Here is a 10,330-nt window from a genome sequence, read left to right on the forward strand (position 1 = left end):
TCAGTGGGTGTAGAAGCTCAGCGCAGTGCGGAATGAAACGTCGGGATAAATTCACTAGGCCGAGGAACTCACGCAGCTGGCGTAGGGTAGTGGGTGCTGGGAAGTCTTTCACGGCCTGGACGTGAGAGGGCAACGGACGAATTCCCAGCTCCGAGATGTGGTGGCCCAGAAACTCGAGCTCGGAAGATCCAAATACGCATTTCTGGGGGTTGACAACCAGGCCAAGTTGTTGAAGGCGTTGAAAGAGTTCCCGGAGGTGACGCTCATGATCTTGTGGATTGGGACTCGCGACGAGGATGTCGTCCATGTAGGCAAATACAGTCGGGAGGCCGCGCGTTACCTCGGCAATGAATCGTTGGAACGTTTGAGCTGCGTTGCGTAACCCAAAGGGCATGCGCACATACTCAAACAGGCCGAAGGGTGTACTAATGGCTGTCTTCGGGATATCGGCCGGCTCAACGGGGATTTGGTGATAGGCCTTGACAAGGTCCACCTTACTAAAGAGTTTGCATCCCTCCAAATGGCCTGTAAAATCTTGGATGTGTGGAAGGGGGTAGCTATCATGGACCGTGTGAGCGTTAGCGCCCGGTAGTCACCGCACGGACGCCAGTCAAACGGTTCTTTCTTGGGCACCAGATGAAGCGGGGAGGCCCAACTGGTGGACGACGGGCGAATAATACCTAGCTGGAGCATGTGCTCGAATTCCCGTTTAGCAATGTCCAGACGCTCACCGAAGAGGCGGAGCGGACGGGCTGCGACAGGTGGACCACGCGTAACAATGTGGTGGGTGACGCTGTGCTTGGGAGGCTGATTTAAATCGCAGGGCCTTGTCACCTCAGGGAAGTCTTCGAGGATACGAGCATACGGGCATGTTGGGATCAGCGTGCGGATGCCGGTGGGAGCGACAGCCGACAGAACGCCAGGGATCGAGGGGCGCGTCTTGCTGTCAATCAGGCGATGGTGGCGCATGCTGACGTCAAGGTCGAAATGAGTCAGGAAGTCGGAACCGAGAATAGGCTGATGGACGTCGGCTACGATGAAGACCCACCGGAATGTGCGCCGCAGGCCTAGGTCGAGAGTGAGGGACCGCAGACCATACGTGGCGATGGAAGTGGAGTTTGCCGCGCGGAGTGTAGGTCCAGGTGACTTATAAGCGCGGTCACGCTTGGAGGACGGCAGTACACTGACCTCGGCACCCGTGTCTACAAGGAACTGCAGGCCGGAAATGCGATCCATGGCTATGAAAAGGCGGCCGGGTTGTAAGGCGAGGTCACATGCCGCCGTCAGTGATCTCGCGGTGCGTTTCCCGACCATTCGCATGGGGACTTGCACTGACGGGCGCGGTGCTGGAAAGTGCGATGGTACCAGCACATAGGCGAGCGTCGAGGACTGCGCGAGCGGCGACTGGTCGGGGAAGAAGGACGGCGGCTGGGACATGAGGTGGAGCCGCGCTCGTCATGGGAGGACGTCCGAAGGGCGTCGATAGAAACGGCGAGCTGGTCGATCCGGGACTCTAAGCGGGCCATGGTTGAGGACTGTGGCGTTGAAGAGAGGGCGGCGACTGAAGGAGAAGTCGCGTCGTGGATTCGATCAGCGAGCTGGGCGAGGCGGTCGAGGGTCAAGTCCTCTGTAGCGGCCAAGACAAGGCGGGTGGACTGTGGTAAGCGCTGCAGGAAGAGCTCCCTCAACAGCGCACTGTTCGAGTCGAAGATGCTTGTGCGCAGGATCTGTCGCATGCTGTTGAGCAGCTGGGAAGGGCGGCGATCTCCAAGGTCCTCGGAGGTAAGCAGCTGCTGGATGCGCGCGCTCTCAGACGCCGTGGTACGTTCTAAAATGCTCTGCTTCAGTTGCTGGTATGGGGAATCACTCAAAGGTGCAGCGATAACGTCCGCCACTTCCTGAGCCACCTCAGGAGACAGGTTGCAAAGTAAGTGGCGAAACCGCGAAGTCTCCGAGGTGATGTGGTGCAGATCGAAGGTGGCTTCGACCTGGGCGAACCAAACCTGCGGGTTGTGGCGCCAGAACGTGGGCAGGCGGAGCTGTAGAGCTGCGACGTCCCGTGGGCGCGCGGTAGCGTCAGGCGGAAGGTTACCTGAGGGCGGGATGTTGCTGGGGTCGGTCATCTCTTAGGCCGGAGTCACCACTGTCGGGAACCGAGGGGTCGCAGCGGAGCGCCAGAACAAGAGGACCAGCTCTGCAGGCTTTCAGAACGGACTAGCGCGTGCCGTGCTTGCGCCGCCCCACTTTATTTTTCTCGTCAGTCGCAGCCGGCCCCAAGGCGCCGGCCGAGAGCGCTGACCTTAGCGTTCGCGCTTAGCAGCGTCGGTGGGCGCTACAACTCTAAAGCGTTTTTTTTTTTTCGGGATGCGAGAAGACGATGCAAACGGTGTTGCTTTGTCGGTTAGTTTGTTAACAAGGGTTCACAATCTTGTAGCGTTGTCCGCAATGATTGTGAACAAGGTCGGGAGTCGAAACATCGTTCGTGTTCATTTACAACTTTCAATTGTGTTGTCGGTGTCCGTTATTTCGTTCTTGGGTGGGACCTTAGACTTAGTTTCATGCATGGATAAAGGGATTTTATATTTGTAGATGATATCATTACACTGTAAAAAATTTCCGTAATTTTACAGCAAAAACCTATGTAAAATTTACGTAGACCATTCTGTTTTATGAAAAACGGCGGGATTCTACGTAAAAAAGACGGACGTGAGTTCCGTTTATGAAAAACGGCGGGATTCTACGTAAAAAAGACGGACGTGAGCTCCGTTTTTGAAATACGGAGAGCCGTCCGTAATTTCATGAGGAGGGCAACTGAACATGTTACTAGTGAAAAATGAACACGCAAAGAATATAACGAAAAGACACTGTCTACTCTCACTGCCAGTTACATATATCACCATAGATAACGCTGTTTGAACATTATTCGCGTGCGAGCATAGTAAACACACAAAAAGAAGCAGGTAGGGTTTGAGCGGTGGCGCTGCTTACCACCCCTTCGTCGCGCCTACACGCTGCGTTGGATTCCTCCAGCACAAACAACTGTACGAGTACTCGCTAATGGCGGATGGTGGAGGTGGTGTTCCTGTCGCATTTGTGATTTCACACTAAATAGGGAGGAATCGGCGCTGGATTGTTACACAAGTAAGTGGTTTAAGTGTCCTTTTTTCGTTGTTGGTGCACGTCGCGCGTGCGAAATGCTCCGCGATGGCCGGTGATGGGCTCAATTGTGTTGTGTGAGCACGCTTTTAACGAGGTTCCTTGGCCATGAGGATTGACAAAGCGACATTGCGAGTCTGTGATAAAGGGGTGTTTCATTTGTTGTGTTGAATGCATACTCACTACAACTGAGACGTGTAGGCAATATTAGCGGCGTTGACGCCTCTAGTAGCTCCTTTGTCGTCTAATGTGGCCGCTGGTTTACGGACGTTAGCATTCCAGTTAGTACTGTGTTGTGCTGTGTGCTCGGCGTTCCAAAATTAAGTGAAGGCGTTGTACCCCTTAGTATCTCTCTCGACGCGGTGCAACGTTATGTTACCAATATTCGGTGACGCATTGCATCACAGTGAAATTTTTAGCCATTATTATAAGCTTCGGACGCAGTGCCTTGGCTGGGCGTGCATAATCGCAGTGTTCACGCCCGAGATTGGAAGATTGCTCATGTATGAAGACCTCATTGAGCATGTTCGATGTGCATGCCCCTTCATTACAATCAAATGACGGTGGAGCGTGCTTACTGCCATAACCTTGTGCCACCTGCAGTGGTAGGGAACACGGGTGTCACACGGTGCCCTTTCGTTTGTAGTAGAGCCCGAGCAATCGTGCACGATCGCAATTGAAAGTTGTCCGCGTGATACCCGTTAAGAGTCATTGCAAAGGAAACAGATTATTTTCTACCTGGCAATCTGTATTCGTTTTTTTTTTTACAGCTACCAGGCTGACGATTAACGTTCTGACGCCGTACGTCAGCATATCACGTATTCTGGGAGGGAGGATTGCCGCTTAAGTTCTGCCCATATGCGGCCGTAATTGTAAAACAAATGCACGCGAAAAGTAATTTTTAACTTAACCTTGACATAGAATAGTGGTGGCCAAACGTGCATTATGGACGTTCCAAAGTTATATATATTCCTAACAAGTGTAAAAACAAACCAAACTATATGTCAACACTGATGTTGAAGGGAGGTTCACACTTACTGTCTCGAGTTGCATAGCCTAATTTTCAGCTTACACGCATCACTGCAATAATTCTAAAATGCGTGCATGTGTTGTAAGTTATGCAGGGCAAAATTTTTGTCAGCTCATTTTTCTAATAGAAAGTGCTTCATAAAGTTCTTTTTGCAAAAAGTTAAACGAGGCCATTAGCACTTTATAAAATGCTGTGAGCTATCTCACTGCAATAACAGTAACTGAGTGACGAGCTTATATGCAATAGTGTAATTGTATATACAGATGTTTGTGCTTTGCTTTGGATGACCGGTCAGAAAGTAACCGATATCAGTATTTCATTTGCAGCTGTTGCACCAGTGAAGGATGTCTGTGTGCCGCCTTGCATTCAGTTTCTCAGTCATGGGGGCCTGCTTGCAACACCAGTGGCAAAGCAATCTTGCATTGTGCTATTTGTTCGAGTAAGCTGTGCCTTTCTATCGTATATCAGTCATGCATATGCAGTCCTAATGGACATTGATTGCAAATGTTGGTTGAATGACAATGCCTATACAAGTATAATAATTGTTGCAGATGCATCCAAAAGATAAATGATGTTTTGTTCTTCCTGGGGCAACCAATTGGTTCAGCATGAGGACGTCGACTTGAAAGTGGGATTGTTTCATACTTGTCTCGGTTGCACATGAGTTGTGTTCAAAAAACGCTAATAGCACCAGATTTCGGGATATGAGGCAACAGATAAAACATGCACCAATAAAAATTCTTCGTTTAGTTTGCCTCTATGAGTATGCAAAAACACCTGCATACTGACCTCTAACACTGTCATGCATGGGCTCCATGGTAACTAAGTGTAGCCACAGTTAAGCTCACTGTTAGCCACTGCTCAGCTTACTATAATAGGTGAAGATGCCTCGACGGATTTGCGTGTGACATTGGAAGGTATCATAACAAGGTAAAATATAGCTTTAGCACACAGCTGTGTCACGTGGTCAGATGACCAAAATATATGAATATTTTGAAGGGAATGAACAGCACTACTGCCAGAATGAAGTGAAGGTGAAGGGCACAGCAACACATTCCCTTTATCCTGTCTATGGCACCATTCAGTTCCTTCCTATACATGAACCAACCAGCCCAGTTCAGAACGCTCTAGCAGTTCATCTGAAATACCTTAATTTGTCTAGAAGATTAAGTGTATACACACTAGTGTATACACTGTGGGGGCTATTCTGGCAGTTTTGTATGTTTTGAACATGTGCCATGAGGATTCTTCATTGCTCAAAACTTGATATACAACTGCACAAAGCAGCATCAATAGCTACGTTGCTTCCCCATCTTGTGTCGAGGGTCTGTGCGTGTTTCCTAAGATAGTCCTTGTGTCGTCGTCCTGTTTGTCCTACATAATTGCTGCTGCAGGGCAGTAGGATGTTGTAAACAGCACCAACTGCACTTCCTATGATCTCCAGCACATACTTCTTGATGCAAACTTCTCGTCTTGACCTGGTCCGGTTGACATTTTCGTACCTGACCAGTTTGTTGGCCCTGAAAATAAAAAGGTAGTTCCAACTCACCCTAGCAATTTGCTTGAATTGACAGCTTCCTTTGTATTGTATAGCAGTGATAGGCCTTGGCTTCCTTGAAGTACTCCGACTGAAGACTTCACCTATGTTCAGCTCCATTAAATGCTTCTTGGCAACGCATGGCGAAAGGCAGTGCGAACACACTGTTAAAAGCAACCATACTTGGGTCTTGAAGCTCCCCTCCACTTCGTGGTAGTGCCCTTGTGTTCCTGTAGCAACAACACGCTTCAGTGTTCAAGTGCGCTAATAGGAAAGGCCAAGACACTTTTGAGTGTGGGGCATAGATCCAGCACGATGCTCACCACAGAAAACCTTCAAGCCAGATATTGGAGCTTGCCTTCTAGCAGTTTTACTTCCATGAGCACACCTGGCACTGTGGAGGAGACATTAAAAAATGGCTGAACTTCTTGAGTAGCCTTGCTTGGCAACTTCTCACAGACAAAAACACTGTCAGGTAACCGTAAAACACTAGCTATTGTGGGCACCAGTGTAGTAAAGTTATTTTGCTTCATTGGCAACTTTCTCCTCTATATTAGGTGAAGTAAGGCTACCAAATGGGTAGAGTGATTTTCTTCCTGTCTTCTCTGCAGTGCTAGATGAGTTCACGTACAGGGAAAAACTACCACTAGACAGTGATCTTCCATTTCTGGACCGCAGGGTTTTCTTTGGTTAGTGTTATGTATGCTGGAGCTATGCCCATTGTTTGGAGGAGGGTATTCTGCCTTCCGCATCGGCACACTCTTTCGCTGTGAAGCTCATCACAGGAACACCAAAAGGCGTCCTCAAAAAATCGAGGCATCACCAAGTGGAGGAGAGCTTCTGAACCAATGTCTAACATTTCCTTAAAGTGTGGTGGCCACTGTTATATCATATTCACAAGGTCAGTCATAGTGTCAAAGAAACTGTTGGGAAAGCTGGAACTTTCCTTTTATTTTTCACGTCGAGCAATCTGGGTACATTGTGCGAAAAGGGTGACTCGGACCGAGCCTTGACGCAAAGTGTAGCAAAAGGCAGAACAGCAGTTCAACTGTGCGGTGGTTGTTTACATTATCCTGCTATCCAGCAGCTGCAACTACGCAGGACAACAAGCCTAGTATATATATGTTTGTCTGTAAACAAAATTCTTTGCCTGCATTCATGTTGTCTAGCCTTCTCCCGTCTTTTCGTGCTGTCCCCAAGTAATCGCATAGGTACACTCTTACATAACTTGCAATTATAAGATTCATGCTTGGGAATATAATCGGAAACTGTGCCATATGGATGACATAATTCATTACACGTGGTGTTAAAGTGGCTGTGCAGTCTGGGTAGGGGCTTCAAATCTGCTTGTTATAGCAATTCATAAGTTGCTTCCAAAACTTGAGATACAAAGATTCAAGCTATGTCTGTGAAAACAGTGCATCATGTTACAAGGAACTGTTAGAACACTCATGGGAAATAGCTCGGTATTGCGAGAGGTTGTAGAAACTTGCTTCAACTTGCTTTCTACAGAATTTTATAAAGATGCTTTTTTAACTCCCGCATCTGTCGTGTTGTCTCATCACAAAACTGTAAACAAATATGAGTATTATGCCTTGAGTTTCAGTAAATATTACATGAATATGATTAATCCTTTCCGACGCTATGCACACAATTCAATACACCAAGATAGTGCATTAATAGCAATGGCATTGATTAAAGTAAGGATATTTAAAATGTGTCCCGTACATCTTCAAACTCTTCTAATTGAAATAGTGCTGCATGTTTGAATTACACAGGCAAATTGTTTTAGTAAAGGAAGTATAAAGGTAGATGGTTGGGTACTTTGCTTGGTGTATGTAATTGTATGTATGTCACTTCTTTCATCGTTTTTCACAGTGTGTTGCACCAGTCATAATTTTCGAATGGCTGGATAGGTGCTATTCAAGCCTGGTAGACATGAAATAGTTGATGTTTGCAAATCTGATGTACTTGCACTGAGTTTTTGCATGGAGTGCACATTTCATAAACTTGACAAACTCACTAAAGAACTGAAAACTCCTAATCTATTGTACTTCTGTAAGCATTTTATGAATATGAAGATGTAAGAAATGCGGTGAATCTAAGTTTTCAATCAACACAACTAATTGGCATGTGAAAGGGTTAAGGAAAGAGGCTCCTTGAAACAATTTCTCGAAACATCGCAACATACCACCTGAGGGTCTCCAACCTTAACCTCTTACTACTGTTTTGCAAATCACAATATTGACTGAATGCAATATTTTTCTGACCAGTCTTTCATGTAATGTAAAGAAAGTTAACACGCCTAGTCTTACATGAAGATAAATTCGAAATCATTTATTTATAGCACTCACTTAGCAGCAGTTCTGAACTTTTCTTTATCAGTATAGTACTTGTGATTCACCTTTGTATTGCTGAGTACCGGTAGAGATATGGTTAGTTGTTTACTAGAAAGGATCCCGAATTTTCCACCTTCTGATTGTAGCTTAGACCGTCACTTGTACTTCACAAGGAGTGGACTGTGGTAGCTAGGAAATATAGTTTTCCTGAGAATTTCCATGCATGCAATTTTGATTCTGTCTGCTAGCATGTTTGTATTACCGCATGAATTTCATAGATTAGAGGCTCCATGAAGGTACATTCTGTCGTTGAATGTCTATGAGATGGTTAAGCAGGTTGACTATCTAGTTACAACTCCTCATGTCCTGTGGCAGTTACGTTTGTGTGGTTTGGTGCTGTCAGTGTAAGCTTAACATTTCTTTCCTTCTCCCAGGAAGTACACAAGCATTGAGGATCCATTTGACCTGCCACTACACTGATACAGTATTTGGTAGGTTCTATTACAGGTTTTCTTTCGTGTAGTAGTACCTGCTATAATTCTGTATAACGTGTTCAGACCTTTAGTCAGCAGGCTGTTTAACAGGTGTTTACAAATGAATAACTAACAAGATTTTCAAGGTCATTAGTGATGCAATCGTTGCACACTGCTGCATTTTTCTGCAAATTAATTGATGAGCCATCCAGCAAGTGCTGCTCTCCTGCCTTAATGCACAAACCTTCAAATACTGTTAACCCTATATCACAAGTGTACAGCAAATGGAGATGACTGTTCACAGCGACAAGTTCATAATGTTTACTTGCATGCAAAAGGGAGTCAAACGTCAGGTACCCATTTGAAGTTTTCCAAAACAAGTTCATCATCATAGTGCATAAATGAAGAAGTAACTTAGTGCAATAAAAATACACAGGCACAAGAAAGGGAGACAAACACAAGCGCTTGGTGACTCAGAAGTGTGTGACATATATGTTCCAACCAATTATTATTTTCTAAATTTTCTTCTACTCATCCAGGATTCCTGTGACTACTTTCCTTAGGTAACATACTCTGTTGCCTTCTTGCCCTAGAAAACATAACTAGTGCCTTCTTGCAGCCCTTTAAACTGGCAACATCTTCACCACCGACAGTAGAGCATGTTCAGATAAATTCAACTAGACATGCCTGGTGACCACTTAATTTTGGTGAACAAATTTTATTTTGTGCCCGAGCCTGATGACAATGAAATCAATGATATCTTCTATTTTGTTGTAGCGCAAGCTGAACGACAAGGACAACAGAAAGGCAAATTTGACGCACAGCCAGCGTTAACGTTCAACAACAGATTCGTTTCCAGTTCTCATCATTATATACCCTGAAAACGTCATACAACACGTGTAAAAGCTCGGTAAACATGAACTAAAAAAAACGGGAACCACACGCATGCAGTTTTTTAGCCACATAGATTGACAGACATGTAGACGTTTAACGCGAACAAAGATCGCATCATCTTCCACCTGCTTCTACTCATGATAACTGTTTTTTTTATCTAGGTTTGCGCTTGCATCTTTGGCAATGAAGGGAAAGAAAACCATCAGCAGCCAGGTATTTACTTTGTTATTGTGTTCTCGTAGCCTGTGATTTATACATCTACCAGTTTGACCAATGTAGGACCGTCCACACTCAAAGGAATGTCGTATAAAACACACGTGATGCAATCAATGAATTTGTTTTTATGTTCATTTTCGCATGCAGTATCCGCAATTCTTTCTGGCTTTGTCTTCCTACACAGGCTCTCCAATTTATTAGGAGCTGAAAAAACTATGTTGATATCAGACCTTCCAACAATCTTTATTCTGTGGGAGAAACTATGTATGTAGGGGATGACAGCAACCTTTCTTTTCTTTATGTCGGTGTTTGTACCATTCACTTGATCGGAACCTTTTTTCACTTGGCTCAGGTAACCAGCGCCGCTTAAACGTGAGACTTGCCATCTGAAGCTATTGTGCATTAGGTGCCGGCATGGCTTCTTGAGCGCTTCACTGAAACACACCTTCATGATTCCCCCTCTTCAAGTTTTGTATGCACGGAATGAAATGGTAAAAGTGGCTTACTTGCCCTAGGTTCTTAACCCCAGCAGGTTTTGTTATCGGTGAGCACAAAATTAATGTGAAGGAATCCAAACTTCCCGTCACATGGCTATCCTGCACCTAATGCACGATTGCTTCGAACGGCAAGTCTCACGTTTAAGCGGCTTTGTTTACCCGAGCCACGTGCTCATGTCAGTCGCAGC

This window comes from Dermacentor silvarum, chromosome 3 (assembly GCF_013339745.2).
Source record: "Dermacentor silvarum isolate Dsil-2018 chromosome 3, BIME_Dsil_1.4, whole genome shotgun sequence".
Classification (NCBI taxonomy): Eukaryota; Metazoa; Arthropoda; class Arachnida; order Ixodida; family Ixodidae; genus Dermacentor; species Dermacentor silvarum.